The sequence below is a fragment of the Mus musculus genome, chromosome 7 (genome assembly GCF_000001635.26).
Source record: "Mus musculus strain C57BL/6J chromosome 7, GRCm38.p6 C57BL/6J".
Lineage (NCBI taxonomy): Eukaryota > Metazoa > Chordata > Mammalia > Rodentia > Muridae > Mus > Mus musculus.
Genome location: NC_000073.6, coordinates 88,345,042 through 88,368,213, shown reverse-complemented (window position 1 = coordinate 88,368,213; position 23,172 = coordinate 88,345,042). Strand labels below are relative to the sequence as shown.

At 37.9% G+C, this 23,172-nt stretch overlaps 1 pseudogene; it reads left to right on the top strand.

Moving 5' to 3' along the window:
• Positions 1 to 11,623: 11,623 nt before the first annotated feature.
• Positions 11,624 to 18,894, top strand: Gm2407 (annotated as a pseudogene).
• The last annotated feature ends 4,278 nt before the right edge of the window (positions 18,895 to 23,172 follow it).

Genomic DNA, 23,172 nt, shown 5'->3' with positions numbered 1-23,172 from the left:
CATTGAGGTAATTTACACTATTGTCTTAAGAATACCATTTCTTGAAATTTTTGACTTTAGTTAACAATATGTTACTAGTAATAATATTCTCAGTACTGGTTAAAGACAACTTCATAGTTGAAACAAAACATGTATGTGCTTGTCTTAGTTATTGTTCTATTGCTGTGAAAAGACACCAAGCCCAAGGCAACTCAAGAGAGAAAGTGTTTAACTAAAAGCTTGTTTACAGTTTCAAAGGGTTAGTCCATAATGATTATTATACTAGCAAAAAAGTAGGTGGGACATTACAGCCAAGAGCTTACATCTTATCTGCAAGTTGGAAGCAGAGAGACAGAGACAGAGACAGAGACAGAGACAGAGACAGAATCCGAGAAAATGAGGTTGACACTGGCTTGAAACCTCAAAGTGACACACATCCTCCTACAAAACTACACTCAATCCTTCCCAAGATAGTTCCACCAACTGGGGATTTAATATAGGAGCCTATGAGAGCCACTTTCACTTCAGCCACCAGAGTGCTAATCCTAACTCCTGCTCAATTCTCAACAAGATTTTATACTTCGTTTGAAGTTTTAAAGATTGTGACTAAAAATTAATCACCCTAAGTTACATGAAAGAATGATATTTTAAGGATAGGACCTGAAAGTTTTATGATTTTTTTCTACCACTTGTCTCCAAGCACACACACACACACACACACACACACACACACACACACACACACGATGCATTTTCTTTTCCTCAAGTCAACTGAGGTTTTTCTATCAACTGATATAACCTAATAGACTTAAAAAAAAAAAAAACTGTTGAAATGAAGGCTGAAAGCCTTATTCATAATAGCCAGAAGCTGGAAAGAACCCAGATGTCCCTCAACAGAAGAATGGATACAGAAAATGTGGTACATTTACGCAATGGAGTACTACTCAGCTATTAAAAACAATGGATTTATGAAATTCTTGGACAAATGGATGTATCTGGAGGATATCATCCATAGGGTGGTAACCCAATCACAAAAGAAGACATTAGATATGCACTCACTGAGAAGTGGATATTAGCCCAGAAACATTGAACAGCCAAGATACAATTTGCAAAACACAAGAAAATCAAGAAGAGGGAAGACCAATGGGTGGATACTTCATTCCTCCGTAGAATAGGGAACAAAATACCCATGAAAGGAGTTACAGAGACGAAGGTTGGAACTAAGACGAAAGGATGAACTATCCAGAGACTACCACACCCAGGGATCCATCTCATAATCACCCACCAAACGCAGACACTATTGCATATGCCAGCAAGATTTTGCTGAAGGGAATCTGATATAGCTGTCTCGTATGAGGCTATGGCAGTGCCTGGCAAATACAGAAGTGGGTGCTCACAGTCATCTATAAGATGAAACACAGGGCTCTCAATGGAGAAGCTAGAGAAAGCACCCAAGGAGCTGAAGGGGGTCTGCAACCCTATAGGTGGAACAACAATATGAACTAACCAATACCTCCAAAGTTTGTGTCTCTAGCTGCATATGTAGCAGAAGATGGCCTAGTCGGCCATCACTGGGAAAAGAGGCCCCTTGGTATTGCAAACTTTATATGCCCCAGTACAGGAGAATGCCAGGGCCAAGAAGTGGGAGTTGGTGGGTAGGGGAGCAGGGTGGAGGGAGGGTATAGGGAACTTTCGGTAGCATTTGAAATGTATATAAAAAAATCAAATCAAATAATTAAAAAAAAAAGAACTAAGGGTTGAGGCTTACTAGTGATGTGTTTGTGTGTCAAATTGACAAGGGGTCAATTGTACTGGCTGGTTTTATGTGTCAACTTGACACAGACTGGGGTTATCACAGAGAAAGGAGCTTCAGTTGGGGGAAGTACCTCCATGAGATCCAGCTGTGGTGTATTTTCTCAATTAGTGATCAAGGAGGAAAGGCCCCTTGTGGGTGGGACCATATCTTGGCTGGCAGTCTTAGGTTCTATAAGAGAGCAGACTGAGCAAGCCAGGGGAAGCAAGCCAGTAAAGAACATCCCTCATGGCTTCTGCATCAGTTCCTGCTTTCTGACCTGCTTGATTTCCTGTCCTGCATCCTTTGGTGATCAACAGCAGTATGGAAATGTAAGTCAAATTAACCACCCCCCCCCAACAAAAAGAAATGAATGCTGAAGAAATATAATAAATGCTACTAATTAAATGATCTAATACCAGAATGAATCTACATTAAAAGCCACCTTACTTTCAACAGATAATGGGGAGGAATAGGTATTATTTTTTTTCAAAGACTCAATATAGTTTGCATAGCAAGAAGCTAGCACCTGCAGCAAGTTTTCAAAGAGTCTTTGTTTATGAGTAATCGCACAAACAGGTTATCAGATCTGTAAGGAAGAGAGTAGAGGGTTGTGTGTACATAGCTAGGAATAGATTTCAACATTATGGAAATGCAGTGTGCCTGGCTGATAAGCTTCCAATGAGTCTGCAATGTACCCAAGAGGGAGTGAATAATCATGGAACATCCCCTAAAGCTCAGTCAGAGTTCAAACATGATGTTTGCCATCTCTGATGCCTTTAATCTCTTACCCCAGTCCTGAAAAGCTCAGGATTTACAGCTAGTGGAGTGAGCCCATGAAACTCACTGCCTCACAACTGGCGTCTTAACAAAATGGCAGTGCAAGCTAGAATAAAAGTCATTAAAGGCTACATTTAAAACCAGCTTAGTTTCCACAGACAATGGGGGAGCATATGTATTATTTTTTTAAGACTCAATATAGATTGTGTAGCAAGAAACAAGACTGCACCTGGTTTTCTTTTTCTTTTTCTTTTTCTTTTTCTTTTTCTTTTTCTTTTTCTTTTTCTTCTTCTTCTTCTTCTTCTTCTTCTTCTTCTTCTTCTTCTTCTTCTTCTTCTTTCTCTTTCTCTTTCTCTTTCTCTTTCTCTTTCTCTTTCTCTTTCTCTTTCTCTTTCTCTTTCTCTTTCTCTTTCTCTTTCTCTTTCTCTTTCTCTTTCTCTTTCTCTTTCTCTTTCTCTTTCTCTTTCTCTTTCTCTTCCTTTTTCTTTTTCTTTTTCTTTTTCTTTTTTGTTTGTTTGTTTTTTGAGACAGGGTTTCTCTGTATAGCCCTGGCTGTCCTGGAGCTCACTTTGTAGACCAGGCTGGCCTCTGCCTCCCGAGTGCTGGGATTAAAGGTGTGTGCCACCATGCCCGGCATGCACCTGGTTTTCAAAGAGCCTCTGTCTAAGAGATATTCCATGAAGATGTTATCAGATAGTTACTGACACTCTCAAATGATAAGTTTACTGTTTTAAAAATAGTATTTCTGGATCACACTTTGGGGCTGTCTCTGGACCTTCTTCTCCCTAGGCTCCTCTCCATGTCCATCCCTGTAATTCTTTCAGACAGAAACAATTATAGGTCAGAGGTGTAACTGTGGGATGGCAACCCCACAAACGTCTTGTCTTTGCGCTGGAGATGGGCACCACACATTCCCTCTCCCCAGGTACCACGTCAAAGGTCCTGCAGCCCTATGAGTCCTGGAAGTCTCTCACCTCCCAGGTCACTGGTGCATTCTGGGGGGTCCCCCCCCCCATCTCCCATTTCCTGAAGTTGCCTGTTTACATCCTCTCTGCTGGCCCTCAGGGCTTATGTCCTTTTCCCTCACCCAATATTAGATCAGGTTCTCCTCTACCCCACACTGCCCCACCACCCTATCCACATTCCCTCCCTCCCTCTTCACTTGTGATTGCTTTCTTCTCTCTCCCAAGTGGGACTGAGACATCCTCACCTGGGCATTCAGGCTGTTGAGCCTTTTGAATTCTGAAACTCTATCTCGTGTATTCTGTATGTTTTTTGGTTGTTTGGTTGATTTTATGGTTAATATCCACTTACTAGTGAGTGCATACCATGCATGTCCTTTTGGGTCTGAGTTACCTCGCTCAGGATGATATCCATTTGCCTGAAAAAGTCAGGATGTCCTCGTTCTTAATAGTTGGGTAGTACTCCATTGTGTAAATGAACCACATTTTCTGTATCCATTCTTCTGTCGTTGGGCATCTAGCTTGTTTCTAGCTTCTGCCTATCACAAATAGGCTGCTATGAATGTAGTGGAACAGATGCCCCTGTGGCATGGTGGGGCATCTTCTGGACCAGCTCAAGGGGAGGTCCCAGGGCCTGAGAGTATTACTGAGGCTATGGAATGCTCACAAAAAGGAATCTATCATGATTACCCTCCGAGGTACTCAACAAGCAGCTGAAAGAGTCAGATGCAGTTATTTGCACCCAACTAATGGACAGGAGCAGCTGAGCCCTGTTGTTGAGTTGGGTAAGGCTGAAAGAAGCTGAGGAGAAGGGCAATTCTGTAGGAGGACCAGTGGTCTTAATTAATCTGAACCCCTGAGACCTTTCAAACACTGGACCACCAGACAGCATACACCAGCTAATATGAGGCCCCTTACACACATGCAGTAGAGGACTTCCAGGTCTGTGTACATTCAGAGATGAAGTACCTAACCCTCAGGAGACTGGAGGCCCCAGGGAGTTTAGAGGTCAGAGGAGGTGGAGGTTGGGGACATCCACGTGGAGATGGGGTGGGGTGGGGAGGAGATGTGGGATGTGGAGCAGTTGGAGGGTGAATGGGGAGGGGTGGGGAATGGAATATGGAGTGTAAAAAATGAATTACAAATAAAATTAAATTTAAAAATAATATTTCTGAAAATAGAAATAGCTGTTATTCTGAGATTGCTCTGGAAATTGAAACAATATTTTATTGTTTTGGAGTAGCTGGCATAGTTATACTTGCTCTGGATTTTACGCAGAGCAGGGAAGAAAGAGTTTCACAGGAGTCAGTGTAGGGCACACGCTGTTTCTTTTAGTAGCTTTGCCAAAACAGGCAAGGTGCTAACTAATCCTCCTCTCTAAGAAAGTACAGGACCAGTGATTTCCCTGCTCCTTTGAAGTTGAGTCCTGGGTCATGTGAATTGGACATGACCAGTATGACATGAAGATGAACTACTATATCATCCTGCCCTGGCTTTAAGCCAGTTCATGGCTCTCTCTTTAATTTTCTCCTGACATAATTGCTAGAAGTGAAAGACTGAGAGATTTGGGAGTTTAGCAGAAAACAAATAGGCATGAATCAATGGAAGCTTGCACTACCTCAAACCCCTTTAACAAAGGACTTGGCCCTGTGCAGATAACAACATGACCTAAAGATAAAACTTTACCGGGTCAATAAAGTGTGATGTGTGCTTGTTGCAGGTAGGAGCTGGAGCTTATAATCTGCGTGCTTGTTGCAGGTAGGAGCTGGAGTTTATAATCTGCTAACTATAGTTTAACTACATGTCCACAAAATTATTCTGCATGTTAACAATTGTGTGCATCATGCACCTGATTTGATAAAGTCACCACCAGTAACTCTAAGCAGAGGCACTTAAGTTTCTCTATTCTAGTCTTGATTCTGAGGCGATGGTGGGGAATGAAAGTAGCACTGAGAATGTTGTTTTTTAAAGTATATGTAAGAGTTAAAGTAATAGTAAAGATCTGAATAATAGACATGTATTCAGCATAAACTGAGTTTGTAAAAATGTATAAGATGTGTGGGAAGGAGGTAAAGGGAGTAGGTATCTATTGCCTGGTGGGTTGTAGGAGACAAAATGGATCCCAGAAGGAATAAGCATGGTAAAATTGTGTTCCTTAAGCTTGAAGAAAACATTACATTCTCACAAGTTAAACTGGTTGTTAATAGCGTTTTCGTTTTACTTGAAATATCTGGTGTCACTGGGAAAATGTCAGCTGAAGATTGTTATATAGATAATTCACATTTTGAGTCATAAAAGTATGCCATTTTCTAAAGTGTCATTCTTTAAGTAAAAATGTATCTTCTTTCCTAGAAAATGAATGGTAAATTGGAAACATAGTTCTTTGCTCTCATTACCACATATAAATATCAAATTACATCTTTCCATTTCTGTTGATCTCTCATCTTCAGAATGGGAAACAGAAAAAGTAATACTTCTCAAATAAGAATATAAGACTGTTCTTTTAGCTTCTTTTTTCATTACATTTTTTCTCAAAATAGTTATACTATTAACTTTACTTGTTCAGTGATCAAATATTAGTTAAAGTCTGATGGAAGCCACTGTACTAGTCTTCCTTTATTTATTAAAATAAATTTTAGAAGAACCATGGTCTTTAAGTTAGGCACATATATTCCAGTGTTGAAGAAGATAATTTTATACAGAAAATTTATACAAATAGCCACAAAACAAGGCTTAATAGTATTACATATGAAAAAGATCTTCAGTTATACGTTCCAGTATAGGGGGACTGCCAGGGCCAGGAAGATGGAGTTGGGGGTTGGTGAGCAGGGGGAGGGGTGAAGGGTGGGAGTTTCGGGAGGGGAAACTAGGAAAGGGGATAATATTTGAAATGGAAATAAAGGAACTATTTAATTAAAAATCTTCAAAGGACTTATGCTTAATTGGGCAGTGAAGATATATAGGAACTAATCAAGGATAAATGAAGAGTGGGAAAAAACCAAAATGTTTGTCTGCAAAGCCATGTATGTACAGCATTAAACTCTATGGTTTATTTTTCCTGTTTCTATAATACTAATGTACCAATCTGACACATACCCCTAATCAATACCACCGAACTTTTATTCTTATTGTTATTTTTAATTTGAAACATTTTTATATTTACTTATAAGAATATCTGTAACTAATATTAAAATTAACACTATAATTGTTGTTTTCCATTATCATTCTACCTATTAAGATGCATCAATTCAATAATAATTTTAAAGTTCAATTTTATCTAATCAGATTAAACAGTTACCAGAAGACAAACAAACATTCATACAAACAAACAAACATACAGAAGAAAAAGAACTAATCAACCAAAGAAACAAAAAACCAAAACCTTTAGTCCATTAACTATTCAAATGTAATCCAGCAAAAGTAAAGAACTAGTTCAATTACTAGCAGTTTATTGATCTTTCTTTCAGGACCTTTCATATTATTTATGGTTCTTTCAGGACCTTGCCCAAAGATTTGTGTGTGTGTGTTAAATTATGGCTTTATCCAAGCAATACACTGCAAAGATAAACTAGTTTCAGAGTTTTAGAGCACCATTTCTTAGAGTCAGCCACCACCTTTTTTTTTTTTTTTTTGAGTTTGTTGTAAAGAAAATACATAGATTTAAAGTTTAAAGACTACAGAATCTCCAAACCCAGCCAAAGCATCCTTTGTGGAGGGAGCATCAGCTTACTGTGTAACACCTCTCAAAAGGATACATTGGCAAACTCTCTATTGTGTGGTACATTCTTTTTACAACTTTCCAACTAAAAAAATTTAAATACATTATTTGACAATCCCACACATATATGCAGTGGATGGATTATTTCCATCCCCAACCTCTTTTAGCCCTCGTACACCTAGGTCATCCCTTTTCCTCACCCTACATGTCTCTTTCTCATGTTTGTGTATTTCTCTTTTGCTTTGTAGATCACTGAGCATAACAGGAGCTATCTCTGTGGGCTGGAAAGAAAAACCAATCCTTGCTACAAAAGAGAGTTGGACTCTAGTGCAGAGATTCCGGGGTGGAGATGTTGGGACAATGGGAACTTCTTCAGAGACTCAGTTATATTCATGTAATTATAACAATAACAGTGACATTCATTAAATAGTTCTGAGACTGAACTGTGCGTCCCATATGTCAAGTTTAAGTATTGTGGTACAGTGTCCCCGTGGTTATGTGAGTTTGAGCTCAAAATTTGATCATTAATTCTTAACTGTCTATAGGGCATTTTAATCTTATTCTCTTTTCTTTGAGACAGAAAAAAATATAATCTAACATATATTATCAAGCAAAATTCTTCCACACCATCTGATATATAGTCACCCAATAAATTTACAAACCTAACAATAGACACAGAAAATTCCTCTATGCTTTGAATAACACTGCCCTAATGTTTCTTATTAGGTCATCTGAGTTTCATATTAAATTAAGGCAAAATACTGACTCTAATGACTTCTAATATTCAAGAAGTTATAACTAAGTCTGTATTAGCATAAAATAAAAATATAGAAACTATTATTAAAATAATGTGTTGATAACAGCTGAAAAATCAGGTCATGCAACCTATTCGTTTTTAGTTTCTTGTGATAAATGCACAAATATAAATCTTTTTACCTCACTAACCTGACTCAATTGCCCAGCCTCCAACATCTATAGTTTGAAGATTAGTGTCTGTTTTAGTTGCTCTCAGGCTCCAGCCATTCACAAGACATCCCACAACTTTTCCTGTTAGACATGATCAAAGCTTAGAAGTCAATGGAAGTTTTCATAAGAATATTTCCTGACCTCTATCCTATGAAGAGCAATCAATGAGATGTCTCATTCATTGAGTTCATATACAATTCATGCTAACATTTTATGAATAACCCTGGAAATTTTTGCCTTTGATCTGGGCTTTAGCTGAATCTTTCAATAATGTCATATAGTTAATAATGGGGATGCCTTGGACATTACTCATTACATATAAAATTATTCAAGCATTTTCTATTTACTTTTTGCTTGAAGATAAAATACAAATTAATTTTAGCTTGAATCAACTAAATTTGTTTGCAGCATTTTTTTTGTTTGTTTTCTTGGAAAATCATTTAGTTCTTCCACTTGACTGGTATGTTACCTGTGACAAATAGTGAATTGTTTTCTCCTCCCTGATACTGGAGCTATTCTGAAATAATAAAGAACTCTAATAAAGGCTCATTTTTAAGTAGAAGAGGAGATATTGGGCACTCTCTCTTGTCTCTAAACTTATGTAAAATGCCAAGGAATTTACCACAAAATATCAACTGTACAAGAAGGAACTTGTAAATAACTATTTAAAACAGTAAAGAAGTTTATTTATGTTAATTTTGTAAATATTTATAATGCAAATGAAAAATGAGCATTATCACATTTTTGCTCTACAACTATCAAATTACTATTATTGTTACTATTGTTATTAATTTGTGGTATTGAAAATCAAACTCAGGTTATAGATAGGTAGGTAGGTAGATAGATAGATAGATAGATAGATAGATAGATAGATAGATAGAATGGCATTTTTCTGTTCTTTCAAAGAGTAGAGTCTTTTGGTGTAGTTTTTAAAATATTTTTATACTACAGTCACCTGTCCTTTGAGTTTCTTTTATTAGAAGGATATCACCTCCAGAATTATTAAAATTATATGCTCTTTTGAGCATGTTTTAATAAATCATAATAAGATGATGTAATTAATTAATGTGATGATTTCATCATTTTAATTTCACTTTTACCATTCACCTTAATTTCTCTAAAATATAAAAAAATAATACCATCACTTTTAGTTTCAATATTATTTGAGATAATCTTTGCTCTTACTACAACAGTATATAATAGGTACTGTTACAATTGTTCCAACCTAATAAAAAAAGAAAATAAATCTGTAAGAGCTAGGAAGCTGCACATGGTTACTATCTTGTAAGCGAGAGCCAGGCCTGGACGTAAGACACGCAGCTGGAAATGTCCACATCCTTTAAGCCTTTCAGCTCTGGCTTTAGACATGCATTGGAGTTGTGGCTGGACCAATTCTAGCCCCTTCAAAAGGAAATGCATACAATAACAGCTTTGTTCAAGGAAATAAAAGGTAGAATGTGAAGAAGATAAATGCACCTTTCCTGCTTCTCAACAGCGAGCTTTTGACACCAGGACTGTTTGAACCATTTTCTACATGACATGTGCTGTTTTATGCTTTTGAATTTCTGTACAGAGCTCACCCGCATCTCATTAGAGGACTGAGTGATTCCTAAAGCGAGTACTCTGCAAATGATTTCCTTCTATTTTATTCTTCTGGGATTTCTGCTCTATGAAAAGTGGCTTACCTGCCCCAATAAACAGACCTCTCTATTGTATTGCCACTGCAGTCACATTTGTAAGATCTCGATTATAGCTCACTTATTTACATTCAGCATTCTAACTGTGTTTATAAACATCTGCTCCTCTACTGTTATCAGTCTCTTGGGCATAGTAGGCAGCAGCCTCCTGCATTTTTCTATCCCAAGTGCTTACCTTAGTAATCTCAGAGAAGGTACCAGTGAAAATATCATCATTGCTGTAGGTGTGTGCATGTTTTTTTTTCCTCAAAGATTTTCCTACTTTATCTAAGAATTTTTCACTTAGGGAATACAGTGCTGTCCCCAGCACTTTACTAGATAAAAACACTGATTATTTCTCTAAACATGGAATTTCTCAGAAAAAAAAAAAGAGTAGTCTTGACCAACTCCATAAATTAAAACTCAAATTCTAATTTTTCTAAGTGAATAAATTCTAACACATGGTAACAAGTTTAAGTCTATTTTTAATGTTTATATTTAACTAGTTCTTAAAATTCAGCCAGTCTCCATAGCTGTGCACATTACCTCAATTAGAGATAATAGTCTAAATTTGAGAGTTTTAATAACATTGGCCTCAGAAAAGATATTTGTCTTGCTTCCTCTTTACTCCTTTTATTTTTCTCTATCCTATTGATTACAGTAACATCCAGGTCATGTCTCTGAAAGTCTTAAGAAAATCCTATAGAAGTTACAGCCGCAATGTGAGGGCCAGGCCACTAGGTGGAACCCAATTAAATCTAAGGCTATTAAGCTCCAATATTAATCCTTCACATTCGCAGGAGGCTTTTGCTGGAAGAACAAAGGACACTGACAATCCAACCTGTTCATTGTCACAGTAGAGTAGAACCAAGATCAGACTCTGAGACATTGGCAAACAGAAGTAGATGTCCAAAGGATTGGTTATCCCCTCTTTGAATTTGAGGCAGTAACTTTCCCCCCATTTCTCTGGAGTTTATGAAAGGAAAAAATGGACAGCTCAAATAAAAGAGGAACAATCCCTCCTCAGTCTTCTCTAAGGCACGACAAAGCCTGCTGGAAGAGCTTTAATTAGCTTACCATGTGGAGTCTCTATACTCTAATCTAGAGGAAGTGGGTATCATCATGCCAACAATGAAAATAAAATATCTAGGTTTCCTCTTTCTAGAACATCAAAGAGGTCTCATGTCAGTTGTCTGTTGCAGCTTTGGGCAAATCAACAATGTGGTCAAGTCTGTCTGTAGCTTTTCCTCTAATTGAGTCTATGGTCAGGACAAGTTTCCTCTCCAAGCTGCTTCCAAGAAGAAGGTTGTGAGGCTGAGAGGGGGGTTACCCTCTGCTTCTATGATGTCTGCGCACAGACATGTATGGAAATATGAGAGGAGGAGGCTGAAGGATGAATGATCATGACAAGTTAACACAGGAAGCTTCTCTACCCTTCAGTTATCCTGGGCTTTTTCTACAGAGCCTCACTCTGCAATGTCTTTATTTTAGAATGGTATAGAAGAAATAAGACACAACACCATACAATGGTGTAAAAAATATGTATTATATATATATATATATATATATATATATATATATATACATATATATATAAACACACATATATGTATTATACACACACATGCACACACACACATATGTGTGTGTGTGCATGTGTGTGTGTGTGTGTGTGTATATATGAATAATTTCTGGTACATGTATGCATCTTCAACCCACCGGATTACATTTACACATAAAGAAATGCGAAATGCTATGTGATCTCTTAGGACCCACAGCTGAAGAGGTTGGTATGCTCTTGGGAAATCTTTGAGTTAGTTAATGTATCTTTGAGTTAGTTAATGTATTTATGAGTAATATTTACCAGATTATTTAGCTTGAACTACTCACAAATAATGATGAATTAGAGTTCCAGAATCTTCATTAAGAAAGTCTACTGAGAACTTTATTATTCACAATTCATTACAGCTTTCTAGTTGAAATGGCAAGAGAAATGAACAATGATTTGTTTTAACTTTTGCGGTGCCAGAGACTGGGGCAGAAAGAGAGTTTCTAGGACTATAGAGTCCAAAAGGCCGCAAAAATCAAGGCCGCACAAGGGCTCCAGAGTTTTTAGAGTCTTCATTTTTTAAATTGAATGTGAAAATTCACTGAACTTTTTTTTAAAAGAAAGAAAAGAAAACGTCTTACAGCTTACAGAAGAGAAATATTCTAAGGAAACCAATGCTTTCAGGGTTTGTTAATGACATTCTGTATTGTTAAAGGATTAGAGAATCTAATGTCATTAAAATATACACAATAATGAAATATTTACTTATTATGGACATTTGTATAGTAAAAACATGGAAAGTATGACATAAATCCATACAAATCCCCTCTGAAGCATATACATATTACAATTACATGTATATGTATCTGGGTGTATATATACATATGACATGTATGATTATTTCTCTTACAAAGATAGGAAAGGAGAATCATCTCAAACTTTTTAATATTTGGGAGAACCTAAAATAACATGGCAAAATTATCAACTCATTTTGGGCAGTAAGTTTCATCCTTGAGAATGTCTTAGTTTCAAACAATAGACTTCATCATACCAAGCAAGACCCAGCATCTCAAATAATGATAATTGTGTTCTTATTTTTGATAAGAGGACCTAAATATAATAGACCAATGAGAGGAAATCTCCAGGCTCTGTCATGATCATGCTGAAGAAGGGCCCTTCTACCTAGCGAAGTAGTAGATAATCCCACAAGAGACTGATATACTGAGATGGATGCCATTCATCTCAAATATATTCTAAATCTGATATAACAACTTCTGGTTCAATAGTGTCAAGTTAAGAGGATGGTGTTGGCTGGAAGTTACTATACCATCATAACGTCTATCCAAGCTCAGAGAACTGGTACTGTCATAAAATTGGAAAAAGAAATAAGCAGCTGGTGCCACAAATTTCTTCTAGGGCATCTATAATACTTTTCATTTTTAAACAACAAATTGATGAAACTTTTCATAATTGTTCTTTATGGAACGCTCTTTTCCCTCTTAATTTTTTATATATGAGTAAGACAAAAGTATAAACAACTGCAACCACGAATATTAAAGTAAGCAGCCTTTTTTTTCTACTCCCCAACCCCTGATAGGTTTGAGATGAGCCTTTTTCTTTTCCTTCTACATTCATAGTATCTTGGGCCCTGCTATCTTCCCTTTCTCTTTAATACACACACACACACACACACACACACACACACACACACACACACACACACACACAATATGTATTCACATATCTACTTTAAGATAGCTTTCCTGAGTCATAATTTACACTTCATACAATTTGACCATTTAAATTAAATATTCCAAATACGTCAATGGATTTTATTTTGTTCATCATCACCTTTAGTTTTAGAACGTTTCATAACTTAGTATTTCTTCACTATTTCTCCCCTCAACGTTCCCATCTTCTTATCTTCCTTATATACCCCCAACAATAGGTTAACTGCTTTTGTGTCTCTAAATATTTGACTATCTTTGACATTTTAAAATATACCTACCAAACCATAATTACAGTATCCTTAGGATAACACCTTCTAATCTCTAATATCACATCACTCAAATCATTGCAAGCAACACTTTGCTTTCTATTTCCTGAATTCCACCTTGTTAGATTCCGTATTGGAATGAATTCATATAATAGCTGTCTTTCTATGCCTCTCATAGTTTCCTTTGTGTGTATGTTGGTGTTTCAAATGATTTTTATTAGATATTTTCTTTATTTACATTTCAAATGTTATCCACTTTCCTAGATTCCCTTCTGAAAATCCCCTATGCCCTGCCGCCGCCCCCCTTCCTCCCTGCTCACCAACCTAACCACTCCCACTTCCTGACCCAGGCATTCCTCTATTCTGGGGCATAGAACCTTCACAGGACCAAGGGCCTCTCCTCCCATTGATGACCGACTAAGCCATCCTTTGCTACATATGGAGCTAGAGCCATGAGTCCCACCATGTGTTTTCTTTGATTGGTGGTTTAGTCCCAGGGACCTCTGGGTTAGTTCATATTGTTGTTCCTCCTATGGAGCTGAAAACCCCTCAGTTCCTTAGGTCCTTTCTCTAGCTCCTTCATTGGGAACCCTGGGCTCTGTCCAATGGATGGCTGTGACCATCCACTTCTGTATTTGTCAGGCACTGGCGGAGCCTCACAGGAGACAGCTTTATCAGGCCCCTGTCAGCAAGATCTTGTTGGCATCTGCAATAGTGTCTGGGTTTGGTGTTTTTTTTTTTTTTTTTTTTTTTTTTTTTTTTTTTTTTTTTTTTTTTTTTTTTGTGGGATGGATCCCCAGGTGGGTAAGTCTGTGGGTGGTAATCCCTTCAGTCTCTGCTCTGAACTTTGCAACTCCTTCCATGGGTATTTTTCCCTTCTAAGAAGTATTGAAGTATCTACACTTTGGTCTTCCTTTTTCTTGAGTTTGTTTTGTAAATTGTATCTGGGGTATTCTGAGTTTCTGGGCTAATCTCCACTTATCAGTGAGTTCATATCATCTGTGTTCTTTTGTGATTGGGTTGCCTCACTTAGGATGATATCCTCCAGATCTGTCCATTTCTCTACAAATTTCATAAACTCATTGTTTTTAATAGCTGCATAGTACTCCATTGTGTAAATGTACCACATTTTCTGTATTCATTCCTCTGTTGAGGGACTTCTGGGTTCCTTCCAGCTTCTGGCTATTATAAGTAAGGCTGTTATGAACATAGTGGAGCATGTGTCCTTATTACAAGTTGAAGCATCTTCTGGGTATATGCCCAGGAGTGGTACTGCTGGACCTTCTGGTAGTACTATGTCCAATTTTTTGAGGAACCGCCAAACTCATTTCCAGGGTGGTTGTACCAGCTTTCAATCCCACCAACAGTGGAAGTGTGTTCCTCTTTCTCCACATCCTCGCCAGCATCTGCTGTCACCTAAATTTTTGATCCTAGTCATTCTGACTGGTGTGAGGTGGAATCTCAGGGTTGTTTTAATTTGTATTTCCCTGATGGTTAAGGATGTTGAACATTTTTTTATGTGCTTCTCAGCCATTCAGTATTCCTCAGTTAATAATTATTTGTTTAGCTCTGTACTCCATTTTTAATAGGGTTATTTGGGTTTTTTGGATTCTAACTTTTTGAGTTCTTTGTATATATTGGATATTAGCCCTCTATCAGATTTAGGATTGGTAAAGATCTTTTTCCAATCTGTTGGTTGCCTTTTTGTCTTATTGAAAGTGTCCTTTGCCTAACAGAAGCTTTCTCATAGTTTTCTGATTGTAGTATCTTCTACATTCATTGATGGTATGTTAGGGTTTTCATTGCTATGATAAAAGCCATGGTTATAAACAATTTGGTGAGGAAGGGTTTCAGTGTACAGTTCCACATCATAGTACATCACTGAGGGAAGTTAGGGCAAGAACTCAAGCAGGGCAGAAATGTAGGAGTAGAAGGTGATGGAGAGGCCTTGTAGGAATACTACTTACCAACTTGCTTCTCAATTCTTGCTCAGCTTGCTTCCTTATAACACCCAAGATGGCCAGTCCAGAGATAGTACCTCCCACAGTGATCTGGACCCTCCTACAACCATCCAGAAAGTAAGCAATAAGCTTGTCCAAAGGCCAATCTGGTGGAGACATTTTCTCAGTTGAGATTCTCTCTTCTCAAATGACTCTAACTCATGTCATGCTGACATAAAATTATTGAGTACAGATGCTGTTACAAATAACAGACTTTCCCCGCCCCCCTCTGGTTAACTACTATAATACAATGGACATATTTATACACACCACTTCTTCTTTAGCTTACTTGTCTGCTGATGGTCACATTGTAATTTGCAATGAAAGTAGTATAAGAGAATAGGTATCTCTTCGATTTAGTGACTTCATTTCCATTGGCTATATCCATAGTAGTGTTATAGCTGGGTCACAATAGACAAATGCTTTATCTTTTCTGTATCACCATGAGCACTTGTAAATTTTTGTTGTTTTGACAGTGGCCATTCTAATGTATATCTGAATATTAAGACCTGTTTTAACCTGGATTTTCCTGATGCTTACTGATATTGAACATCTTTATATACCAGTTGTACAATAGCAGGTCTTTAGAATAATGTTGTGTATTACCAGGCACATCTTGTACCTGTGTCCTTGAGCTTACTTCACTGTCCTTTCATTAGCTAGACTTAAAATACTCACAAGAACAAAATAACCTTCTGGCTTGAAAGATTTTAAAGTCAATTTTAAAGTATTTTATTAAACAAAGATTAAATCTTACTTGGCTTGAATTTTAAATGTTCAGTTGTGTATGAGTATCCTTAATAGATGACTGGGCACTCCGGGAATTCACGAGGTTGACTACATGGAGCACAGGTACTGATCTTATGCTTACCTCCATTAAAGCTACACTTTTCTTGCAGGTTATTCGATTTGTGTAATCTTTAATACAAACACTCCCATTCCATGACAGAGACTTAAGCAGAGTAGTATAGACTACTAAGAGAAAGTAACCTACTCATCTGACACCATAGGAATCTGATGAGAGAGCATTATTTAAATTTTAAATTTGTATAAGCCCATCCATCCTCTATTATTTGTGATTCTAGAAAGTTATTCACCACAATCACAGGAAAACAAGTTTTCTTTTTAATGGTTTTCCTTGTCTCTACATAATTATATTGCTTTCCATTTTCTACATAGCTGCCATTTGTTCTTCCATGTAATCAATAGATATAACTGAGCTCTGGCAATGAGCTAGAGCCTGTTCTGTAATTAACAGTGGTAAAGTCACTGTTTAAGAAATTCTTCCCTTGGTGGTTTAGTCTCTTGGAGCCCTGGGGGTTCTGGTGTGTTGATATTGTTGTTCTTCCTATGTGGTTGCAAACATCTTCAGCTCCTTCAATCTTTTCTCTAACTCTTCCATTGGGGACCTCTTCCATTGGACCATTAAGACCAATGGTAAGCTGCAAGCATCTGCCTCTGTATTTATCAGGTTCTTGCAAGGTCTCCCTATATTAGCCTCCTGTCAGCAAGCGCTTCTTGGCAACCACAATAATGTCTGGGTTTGGTGACTGTATATGGATGGATCTCCAGATAGGGTGGTCTCTGAATGGCCTTTCCTTCAGTCTCTTCTCTACACTTTGTCTTCATATTTTCTCCTGTGAGTATTTTGTTCCCCCTTCTAAGAAAGACCAAAGAATTCATACTTTGGTCTTCCTTCTTCTTGGGCTTCATGTGGTATGTGAAATATTAACTTGGGTAGTCCAAGCTTTTAGGCTAATATCCACTTATCATTGAGTATATACCATGTGTGTTCTTTTGTGATTGGGTTATCTCATTCAGTATTATAGTTTCTAGTTTCATCCATTTGCCTAAGAATTTCATGAATTCATCATTTTTAATAGCTGAGTAGTACTCCATTGTGTAAATGTACCACATTTTCTGTTTTCATTTCTCTGTTGAGGGACATCTGAATTCTTTCCAGCTTCTGTATGTTATAAACAAGGGTGCTATGAACATAGTGGAGCATGTATCCGTATTACATGTTGGACCATCTTCTGGGTATATGCCCAGGAGTAGTACAGCTGGGTCCTCAGGTCCAATTTTCTGAGAAACCACCAGACTGATTTCCAGAGTGTTGTACCAGCTTTCAATCCCACCAACAGTGGAAGAGTGTTCCTATTTCCCCACATCCTTGCCAGCATCTTCTGTCACCTGAGTTTTTTAACTTAGCCATTTTGAATGGTGTGAGATAGAAACTCAGAGTTGTTTTGATTTGCATTTCCCTGATGACTAAGGATGTTGAACATTTCTTTAAATGCTTCTTAACCATTCAAGTTTCCACAGTTGATAATTCTATGTTTAGCTCTGCTCCCCCCTTTTTTGTTTTTGTTTTTTGTTTGTTTGTTTTGTTTTGTTTTTCGACACAGGGTTTCTCTGTATAGCCCTGGCTGTCCTGGAACTCACTTTGTAGACCAGGCTGGCCTCGTACTCAGAAATTCGCCTACCTCTGCCTCCCGAGTGCTGGGATTAAAGGCATGTACCACCATGTCCGGCTCCCCATTTTTAATAGGGCTATTTGATTATCTGGAGTTTAACTTCTTGAGTTCTTTGTATATATTGGATATTACCCCTCTATTGGATGTCAAAGAATACACATAGAGCAAACCATAGCTCTAGCCATATATGTAGCTGAGGATAGTCTTGTTGGGCATCAAGGAGAGGAAAGGCCCTTGCTCCTGTGAAGGAACAGTGCCCCGGTGTAGGAAAAAGCCAGGATGGGGATGCAGGAGTGTGTGGGTGGGTGGGTGGGGGAAACACCCTCATAGAAGCAGGAAGGGGGGTGCGACAGGGGATTTTGGGAGGCATGGAGAATCAGGAAAGGGGATAACATTTGAAATGTAAATAAAGAAAATGTCCAATAAAATATATTTTAAAAAAGAAAAGGAAAGAAATTCTTCCCTTGGATGAATAAGGAATCTGGGAGTTGGTCTACCTGCCCTTTTCTCAGGCTGCTGGGAAGGTGGAAGACATTCAGATGGAGTGTTCTTGCCAATAGCAGCCTAGAATCTTTCAAAACAAGAAGCCTGTTTTGCTTGGAGAAACCAGCAAGGAAAAACTCCCTCAGTTCTACAAAAAACATTGGTCTAGGCTTCAAGACTCCCAAGGAAGCCATTGAGGACATCTACATGGACAAGAAATGCCCCTTCATTGGTAATGTCTTCATCCAAGTTTGGATCCTGTCTGGTAATCCTATCTTAACCAAGATTAAGACGCAGAGGACCATTGTCATCTGCTGGGACTATCTCCATTACATTGAAAAATGTAATCACTTTGAGAAGAGTCACAAGAACATGTCTGTGCATCTGTCCCCCTGTTTTAGGGATTTACAGATCAGAGACATTGTCACTGTTGGAGAGTGTAGGCCCCTGAGCAAGAATGTTGAAGTCAATATGCTCAAGGTCACCAAGGCTGCTGGCACAAAGAAGCAGTTTTAGAAGTTCTAAGGGGACTCTGGCCAACACCCTAGAACAAATAAAGTTATTTTCCAACTAAAAAAAAAAAAAAAAAAAAGAAAAAAAGAAAAGAAAAGAAATTCTTTCCTTTGGTCATCTAACTATAGTCCACATCTCTCAACATGGTGGTCCAGTTCCATGATTACTGGTCCTGCTGACCTTATAAACACACATTTTCCAACAATCCCCAGTAGAACGAACTACTGCTTGGCTCTGCCTCATTCCCTGTGTTTACATTTCTGGGAGTGTTGCTTATATTTGTTTATCTGGATCTCCCCTCCTGATCTATTCTTACCTCCTCTTCTGTAAGAAAGGGAGATTGCAAAATAAGTGGTTCCCAAAAATAGGTAGGATGACATACTTTAAAGCAACAAGCAAAAACTAGCTTATGTTCTGTGTGTACACCAAAAAGGAAGGCTACATGACGAGATTAACAGAAATATTTTTCAATTATTAGAAAATAGATGTTTTTATTGCTGTTGCTCTTTTGTTTAAGTTTTAACACGGAGTCTCTCTATGTAGTCATGGCTGTCCTGGAACTTAATATGTAGAGCATGGTGGCCTCAAATTCACAAAGATCCAGGCTTCTCTGCATCTGAGTGATAGAATTAAACTGTTTTTTTTTTTTTGAACAGATCTACTTTTTACATTTTCTACAACTTTCTTTGAGAGTCATGTACTTGATTTCACAGTGGGAGCATCAGCAATTTTTAAATGGGTAGACTATAAAAGGAGGAAATGGAAGTAACAAGGAAGATATATAAAAAGAAAGTTCTAGAAAACTGACCAACTACAACATGTGTGCTGGATAAATATCACATTAGGTTAGTAAGCCTGTTTTTATTCCTTCATAATAAAATTCATCTACACGATTCCCATTCATTGCCAATCTCAGTTAATTGCAGCATTGTGTGTAGTTGCTCCTGAGCAGGGTCAGGACAGATAACTAGGTATTTTACAGTCTTTAGAAAGTTACTTGCATTCCTCTTGGACCATCAATATCAGATGCAATGTGGATGAGTGAGGAGACATGGCAAGTTATATCATGATTCTAAAGTCAGTGAAGCGAAAAACTGAGGCAATTAAGAAGATAACTCACACATGGTTTCATGTCCCTGAATACTCAAGAGCAATAATTTTTGTCAGAAGTACTTACCAAAAAAAAAAAAAAAAAGTCTTAATTTTGACATTTAGCCAGACCAAGAACATTTGGAAATTATATGCTCCTAGAAGCTAGATAGATCTTTAGGAGTAAAGAATTGATGCTATTGCCTCTGAGGAACAGTATGGCAAAGTACAAAGAACAGAATTTAGAGACACAAACAAAACCAGGCTTAAAATTCAAAGAGAAGCTGTTTTCCTGTGAATAAGAGACAGATGTCCACCTGAGAGATCTACGCAGCAGACAGAGCATGGGTTGGTAACTAAGATTAGTATTTGCAGTGCATTAGCCCTCTTGGAACTAAACACTGGGGAAAGGAGTTTGACTCTTGGAAGTGAAAACAGTCTGGCATATGCAAAAAATCATAGCACATTTATGAATAATTTACAGTCCAGCAGAGCCGGTTTGCATTGAATTGAATTAGTTAACATTTACAGAAAGAATGGGAGACTAACAGGGGTTGAGAATGTCAGAGGCATTTCTCATGATTACATTTTCCAGTGGGTATTCAAATCTAGCCAACAATTTACAAGTATTGTTCAAGGAGGAACGTCAATGTGGAATGATTGGAGAAGAATTTTGTGTGAAGGAGTTTTAGCACAGTCAGATTAGGGATCAGGCAGCTACCAGTGCCCTTAGACTCCAGATGCTTATTCTCTTGTTTGGAGTGCATGGTATTCACACATCTTATTGTTATTTGGAATCATGTTAGGTTACCCTCTAGCAACATATGCAGGTGTCACATGAAAACTGAGTATTTCGGTCTTTGTGGTCATTATTTCTTATGACAAATTCATAAACTGATATTTCCGTTTTCTATCTCAGTTCTGTGTACTTAACCTATATTACACTGCCTAAAAGTTGGTGCTGCTCTTGTTTTGCCTGGAGAGATTAGCAAAGCACCCAGTTATGGGGAATCAAATCACCAAAGCTGTGAAAGCCCATTAGTTAAGGAGGACCAAGGAGATTAATTATCATCTTGCTTTTTTTGTGATAATTTGACGTTGTTTTGTTGCTACAATGGATCATTTTTAATTTTACATCCTCAAAACCCAATAAGTATTTGTTGCATCCCTGTCCAGCCTTAAAGAGACACATTCAGTTGAGGTCTTCCTGAAGAAATATTTGAGGTATGATATGTGTGCAAATCACATGTTTGGGAGTTTTTCACAGAAAACACAGATGAGAAAATGGTGTCAGGAAACAAGAAATAGAAGAAAATCAGCAACATATAAAATATCAAGCAAATTAGTTAAGATTAAGGGCAAGTAGATCTCAATATGAATGGGAAACTCAAAGACAATGTAGTCAATGCCACCAAGTTATTCATCTCTCTGTCACCACAGAAAGGAAGGTATATGTTAATCATCTAATTGCTACATCTCTTTAGTTGAAAGCTACTTCTTGATACATTGACTCATGGCATTGCTGGCATTCTGGTGTCTGGTATCCTAGAATATACTTGTAGATGAGAAATATGTACTGAGAAATGGAGTGTCACAGAGTAGCATGATGAATGAGCCAACCGATGTTGTCTGGTGATAAATAAAACATTCCACACTCTCAAAATATTGATAAGAACTGGACATAATTCTAATAAGTTTCATTCCATCAGAGTGGTAAAAGTGATGAAACACTCATCTTTGTGATTCAAATTTGGCTCCCGCACATTAGAAGGGAATGAGGGCAAGTCTGAGTGGCAATCACTGATCCCCAATCCCTTATGTTCTTATGTGCCTGGAAAAAAATGCAGTAACTCATTTTATCAGACCAGTGATAATTCAGAACATACTACATCCTTGCCTTTGCAAGCACACTCTGTTCTAACAGAAATCAAATGTAGGAGTCTGCCAACAACCCCAGTTTAACTGGAGCAAGGGTGCTGGATGAATCATAAGTCCAAATTTCTCAATAATTCAAGTGCCAGCAGCATCACATTTGTTACAAATTCTCAGTTTTGTTTGAGATTTCTAAAGACACCTCGCCCACCCATATTGGTGAGAAATCCAACATCAAGCTACTTGGAAGACATTTGGTATAGTTTCCTTTCTGATTTCCTGCATGATGCAAGAATTCTGGCAGGACAGGGGAATGGTGGGAAAAGTTATGAAGTGGTACTTTCCAGGCATCAAAACTCAAGCAAGGAAAGGAACACTGTGCATCTTTGCTGGTTATCCATGTTCTCCTTGAGCATATGATGCACCGAAAGTTTGTGGTGCTAGAAACTAGGGTTGAGACTTCTTGTTTAGTGCTTAGGCAAGGACTTCTAGCCAACAGAGGTGGATCAGCCTCAGTCCCTTACACCATTTCTCAAAGCCACAATTACCAGTCAATCCTATGTTCCTCTTACTCTTTACCACAGAATTCATCAGGTACGAGTTCACTTTAACCCAAAACTAAAAACAAAACTGACTTTTGCTTTCTTGTTCTAGAAGGAGAAAGCTCAATCACACCATTGGAGTTAGAGTCAGCCTTGGTTATTTTTTTTTTCTCTTTTTAACTTTTCATTTGGTTCTTTGTTAATCTTCTATCATGCATCCCGATTGTACTCATCCCCCTCTCCCCTTGTACATACCCTTCCACCCTTGCAACCTCTCCCCCAAACAGAAAAAAATTATCTTGTTGTGGAAGCTGTAGTGCATCACAGTGTGTCCACAGTATATCCTTTTGTTCACACTTTGCTTGCAAAAGTTCATTGCAATGACTCATTAGTCTGGTAGATGACCTCTGACTTCAGCTATTCCATCAATACTGAAACTTCACTTGGACTCCTCTCGGATATCCTGTTGTTGTTCTGTGTTATGGTGATCCTATAGATTTGGATTTGTAGGATGAGGCCCTTCATGCATTCCAGCATTTATCAATGAAATAGATGTTAGAGTGGGGCAAGTCAAACTCCTGAATGTGGACCTTAGAGGTATCTAAGCTTGTGAGCCCGCTGGTGCTACCACTTTTGTGCCTTCAGGACCTGCTAACCTACAATCCTGGCAACCAGAACTATCTCTACCCTGCTGCTTAGGAAAGGTGCAGGGCCTGCTCTCCTCAGTGTTGCAGTTGGTGATGGACATGGTCAATTCTCCCACTCTCATGAACCTGCT